Below are 6482 nucleotides of genomic sequence, written 5' to 3'. Positions count from 1 at the left end.
TCATGAATGGGTTTGACATGTTTTGGAGGAGTCTCAAGTGTTTTGGACCATTTGCTTAGAAGCATGACCCTCAAACGTGGAAAAAACCACTTCCTGTTGTAAGTGGGCGGGGCTTAGGTCTACACCAGCAATGGTCACATTAATCTGTTCAGGACTGATCCCTTATTAATCCCTATAAGTTTTAGGGTGATCAGATCAAAATTGAGAATTTCATAGTGATTTATGATGTCACGCCGCCGCATGGAACTTCGCCATGGCGTCACGGGCACGCCGTGCAGCGTAGAGCAACGTCCTTTACCAGATCTCTTCACCAACATGTTTTGTGATGCCTGAGTGAATTTGGGCCATGTGGTGTCCACCAAGCCAGAGTTATGGGTGTGTGAGCAAAAAACAACACTTTTGACCTCCAGGGGGCGTGGCTATTTCATAATCAAAATATTGACATATAGAACTCTGTAGGAGGGGACTGCCATCATATCTAGCAAATGTGGTGCAGAAATGTTGCTTTATGTGGGAGTTATATCCGTTTAATTTTTCATGGCGAGACATCAAACTTTGAGGCCCCGCCCCTCGTAAACTAAGTCTCCTATTAGAAGAAATAACACAACATTGAATCACACATGCCTCCTGAACATCCTGAGCAATTTGTGGCTCAGTGGGATAAAAGCCCTAGGACGAGTTTGTTAAAATGCGAGGTGCTAAAACGCCAAAATATTGACTTTGACCTAAAATGGCCGCCTTCCTTTCGACATTTCACCATGACATTAAGAGGATTTTTTGTTTGTCCTGTCATGTAGATCATGTGTATGAATTTTCATAAAGATTAACGACATGCAGTGGCGGGGCACCTAAAATAGGTGGCGCTCTCGTTCAGTTTCGCCCAAACATTCTGGAGCACCTCAAAATATCAAATTTTTCGTATTCCCTTGGGGGGGTACGCAAAATTTGGTGAGTTTTCGAGCACGTTCAGGCCTCCAAAAAAGCACGCGAAGTGTCCGAATAAAAATAATAATAATAATAATAATAAACGCTGCAATTACAATAGGCCTTCGCACTGCCAAGGTGCTCGGGCCTAATAATAATAATAATAAACGCTGCAATTACAATAGGCCTTCGCACCGCCAAGGTGCTCGGGCCTAATAATAATAATAATAATAATAATAATTAAAACCGCAGGCGGTGATATAGGCCCTCGCACCATGGCGCCGCTCGGCATCATGCCACCGCCTCCCCTGCCAACATCCTTCCCATGCCTCTCTCAACCTAAAGTGCAGCCAGACTGCACTTCAGACCATTTAGGTTTTATGAAGGGTCACTTCCTGTCACCAAGGGGCGGGGCTAACTTATCATCTAATTATTGACATGCACAAATGTGAAGGATATGACTGGCATCATCTGTAGCAAATTTGGTGCAGGTTGGTTGTTTTTTGGGGGATTTATGTCAGTTTTTCTTTTTGTTGCATCACATCTGCTTTGCTGCCCCGCCTCTCCTAAACGATATCCCCTATTAAAAGAAATAGCACAACTTCTAATCAAACATGCCTCTTGAGCATCCTGACTCATTTGGGTTAAAGTTGGACAAAATTCTTAGGAGAAGTTCCTCAAAATGCATGGCAAAGAAAATGACAGAAATGACCCCAAAAATGGCACCTTTTTCAAAATGGCCGACTCCCTGTTTGATTTAGCCCATATGTCCAAGAGACTTTTTTGAAGGTACTGGGAGCGTCTACAAGTTTCCCGAATCATAACCATGTCAGTCAATGTAGTGGGCGGGGCTAATTAATTAAAATATTGTAGGGGGCGCTATGGAGCCATTTACTATCTTCTCCACTATATTGTAATTTTACTCTATTAAGGACTTTACTGTCATAAGTCATGGCAAGTATGGTGAAGATCAAAGGTTTCATGGCTTTGTTACAGGTACTTCCTGGTTCACGATATCAGACACTTGTTGTTGCCAAGGGGTGGGGCTAATTCATAGTCCCATTATTGCATTGTACATTTTGTTCATCATGGGACTGGCATCAAATGTGGCGATTCCTGTGCTGATATGTTGTTTTATGTAGGAGGTTTAGCAATAAGTCTTTGTTAATAAGACATCAAACTTTGAGGGCCCGCCCCTCCTAAACCAAATCTTCTATTAGAAGAAATAACACAACTTTAAATCACACATGCCTCCTGAGCATCCTGTGCAAGTTGGGTGTCAGTTGGACAATATCCCTAGGAGGAGTTGTTTAAAATGCATGGCAAAGAAATGACCCCAAAAATGGCGCCTTTTTCAAAATGGCCGACTTCCTGTTGAATTTAGCCCATATGTCCAAGAGACTTTTTTGAAGGTACTGGAAGGTTCTCCAACTGTGCTGAATTTTATCCATGTCGGTCCATGTAGTGGGCGGGGCTGATTGATTGAAATTTTGTAGGGGGCGCTATAGAAACATGCTCCATGTATTCCATTATGTTTCAATGGGGCTTAGTTCAGGGCCTTACTGTCATCAGTCATGGCAAGTATGGTTGCGGTCCAAGGTTCCATGGCTTGGTCACAGGTACTTCCTGTTTCATGGCGTTGGACCGCCATTCGCCATGTCCCGTTTAGCGTAGCGACTTGAGGTTTTTATTGTGGCATCATGAAAGGGTTTGACATGTTTTGGAGGAGTCTCAAGTGTTTGGGACCATTTGCTTAGAAGCATGACCCTCAAACGTGCAAAAAAACACTTCCTGTTGTAAGTGGGCGGAGTTTAGGTCTACACCAGCAATGGTCACAGTAATCTGTTCAGGACTGATCCCTTATTAATCCCTATAAGTTTTAGGGTGATCAGATCAAAATTGACAATTTTATAGTGATTTATGATGTCACGCCGCCGCATGGAACTTCGCCATGGCGTCACGGGCACGCCGTGCAGCGTAGAGCAACGTCCTTTATAAGATCTCTTCACCAACATGTTTTGTGATGCCTGAGTGAATTTGGGCCATGTGGTGTCCACCAAGCCAGAGTTATGGGTGTGTGAGCAAAAAACAACACTTTTGACCTCCAGGGGGCGTGGCTATTTCATAATCAAAATATTGACATATAGAACTCTGTAGGAGGGGACTGCCATCATATCTAGCAAATTTGGTGCAGAAATGTTGCTTTATGTGGGAGTTATATCCGTTTAATTTTTCCTGGCGAGACATCAAACTTTGAGGCCCCGCCCCTCGTAAACTAAGTCTCCTATTTGAAGAAATAACACAACATTTAATCACACATGTCTCCTGAACATCCTCAGCAATTTGTGGCTCAGTGGGATAAAAGCTCTAGGACGAGTTCGTTAAAATGCGAGGTGCTAAAACGCCAAAATATTGACTTTGACCTAAAATGGCCGCCTTCCTGTCGACATTTCACCATGACATTAAGAGGATTTTTTGTTCGCCCTAGCATGTAGATCGTGTGTATGAATTTTCATAAAGATTAATGACATGCAGTGGCGGGGCACCTAAAATAGGTGGCGCTCTCGTTCAGTTTCGCCCAAACATTCTGGAGCACCTCAAAATATCAAATTTTTCGTATTCCCTTGGGGGGGTACGCAAAATTTGGTGAGTTTTCGAGCACGTTCAGGCCTCCAAAAAAGCACGCGAAGTGTCCGAATAAAAATAATAATAATAATTAAAACCGCAAGCGGTGATATAGGCCCTCGCACCATGGCGCCGCTCGGCATAATGCCACCGCCTCCCCTGGCAACATCCTTCCCATGCCTCTCTCAACCTAAAGTGCAGCCAGACTGCACTTCAGGCCATTTAGACCTTATGAAGGGTCACTTCCTGTCACCAAGGGGCGGGGCTAATTTATAATCTAATTATTGACATACAGAAATGTGAAGGATATGACTGGCATCATCTGTAGCAAATTTGGTGCAGGTTGGTTGTTTTTTGTGGGAGTTATGTCAGTTTTCCTTTTCATTGCATCACATCTGCTTTGCTGCCCCGCCTCTCCTAAACGATATCCCCTATTAAAAGAAATAGCACAACTTTTAATCACACATGCCTCTTGAGCATCCTGACTCATTTGGGTTAAAGTTGGACAAAATTCTTAGGACAAGTTCCTCCAAATGCATGGCAAAGAAAATGACAGAAATGACCCCAAAAATGGCACCCTTTTCAAAATGGCCGACTTCCTGTTGGATTTAGCCCATATGTCCAAGAGACTTTTTTGAAGGTACTGGGAGCGTCTACAAGTTTCCCGAATCATATCCATGTCAGTCAATGTAGTGGGCGGGGCTGATTAATTAAAATATTGTAGGGGGCGCTATGGAGCCATTTACTATCTTCTCCACTATATTGTAATTTTACTCTATTAAGGGCATAACTTTCATGACTCATGGCAAGTATGGTGAAGATCAAAGGTTTCATGGCTTTGTTACAGGTACTTCCTGGTTCATGATATCAGACACTTCTTGTTGCCAAGGGGTGGGGCTAATTCATAGTCCCATTATTGCATTGCAGATTTTGTTCATCATGGGACTGGCATCAAATGTGTCGATTCCTGTGCTGATATGTTGTTTTATGTGGGAGTTTTAGCAATAAGTCTTTGTTAATGAGACATCAAACTTTGAGGGCCCGCCCCTCCTAAACTAAATCTTCTATTAGAAGAAATAACACAACTTTACATCACACATGCCTCCTGAGCATCCTGTGCAAGTTGGGTGTCAGTTGGACAATATCCGTAGGAGGAGTTCTTTAAAATGCATGGCAAAGAAATGACCCCAAAAATGGCACCTTTTTCAAAATGGCCGACTTCCTGTTGAATTTAGCCCATATGTCCAAGAGACTTTTCTGAAGGTACTGGCAGGTTCTCCAACTGTGCTGAATTTTATCCATGTCGATCAATGTAGTGGGCGGGGCTGATTGATTGAAATATTGTAGGGGGCGCTATGGAGACATGCTCCATTTATTCCATAATGTTTCAATGGGGCTTAGTTCAGGGCCTTACTGTCATCAGTCATGGCAAGTTTGGTGGCGGTCCAAGGTTCCATGGCTTGGTCACAGGTACTTCCTGTTTCATGGCGTTGGACCGCCATTCGCCGTGTCCCGTTTAGCGTAGCAACTTGAGGTTTTTATTGTGGCATCATGAATGGGTTTGACATGTTTTGGAGGAGGCTCAAGTGTTTTGGACCATTTGCTTAGAAACATGACCCTCAAACGTGGAAAAAACCACTTCCTGTTGTAAGTGGGCGGGGCTTAGGTCTACACCAGCAATGGTCACATTAATCTGTTCAGGACTGATCCCTTATTAATCCCTATAAGTTTTAGGGTAATCAGATCAAAATTGAGAATTTTATAGTGATTTATGATGTCACGCCGCCGCATGGAACTTCGCCATGGCGTCACGGGCACGCCGTGCAGCGTAGAGCAACGTCCTTTATCAGATCTCTTCACCAACATGTTTTGCGATGCCTGAGTGAATTTGGGCCATGTGGTGTCCACCAAGCCAGAGTTATGGGTGTGTGAGCAAAAAACAACACTTTTGACCTCCAGGGGGCGTGGCTATTTCATAATCAAAATATTGACATATGGAACTCTGTAGGAGAGGACTGCCACCATATCTAGCAAATTTGGTGCAGAAATGTTGCTTTATGTGGGAGTTATATCTGTTTAATTTTTCATGGCGAGACATCAAACTTTGAGGCCCCGCCCCTCGTAAACTAAGTCTCCTATTAGAAGAAATAACACAACATTGAATCACACATGCCTCCTGAACATCCTGAGAAATTTGTGGCTCAGTGGGATAAAAGCCCTAGGACGAGTTCGTTAAAATGCGAGGTGCTAAAACGCCAAAATATTGACTTTGACCTAAAATGGCCGCCTTCCTGTCGACATTTCACCATGACATTAAGAGGATTTTTTGTTTGTCCTGTCATGTAGATCATGTGTATGAATTTTCATAAAGATTAACGACATGCAGTGGCGGGGCACCTAAAATAGGTGGCGCTCTCGTTCAGTTTCGCCCAAACATTCTGGAGCACCTCAAAATATCAAATTTTTCGTATTCCCTTGGGGGGGTACGCAAAATTTGGTGAGTTTTCGAGCACGTTCAGGCCTCCAAAAAAGCACGCGAAGTGTCCGAATAAAAATAATAATAATAATAATAATAATAATAAACACTGCAATTACAATAGGCCTTCGCACTGCCAAGGTGCTCGGGCCTAATTAAAACCGCAAGCGGTGATATAGGCCCTCGCACCATGGCGCCGCTCGGCATAATGCCACCGCCTCCCCTGGCAACATCCTTCCCATGCCTCTCTCAACCTAAAGTGCAGCCAGACTGCACTTCAGGCCATTTAGGCCTTGTGAACGGTCACTTCCTGTCACCAAGGGGCGGGGCTAATTTATGATCTAATTATTGACATACAGAAATGTGAAGAATATGACTGACATCATCTGTAGTGAATTTGGTGCAGGTTGGTTGTTTTTTGTGGGAGTTATGTCAGTTTTCCTTTTCATTGCATCAC

Source organism: Telmatherina bonti (assembly GCF_933228915.1).
Source record: "Telmatherina bonti genome assembly, chromosome: 22".
In the NCBI taxonomy this organism is placed as follows: domain Eukaryota; kingdom Metazoa; phylum Chordata; class Actinopteri; order Atheriniformes; family Telmatherinidae; genus Telmatherina; species Telmatherina bonti.
The sequence above is the reverse complement of the archived record's forward strand: the minus strand, read 5'-3'. Positions refer to the sequence as shown.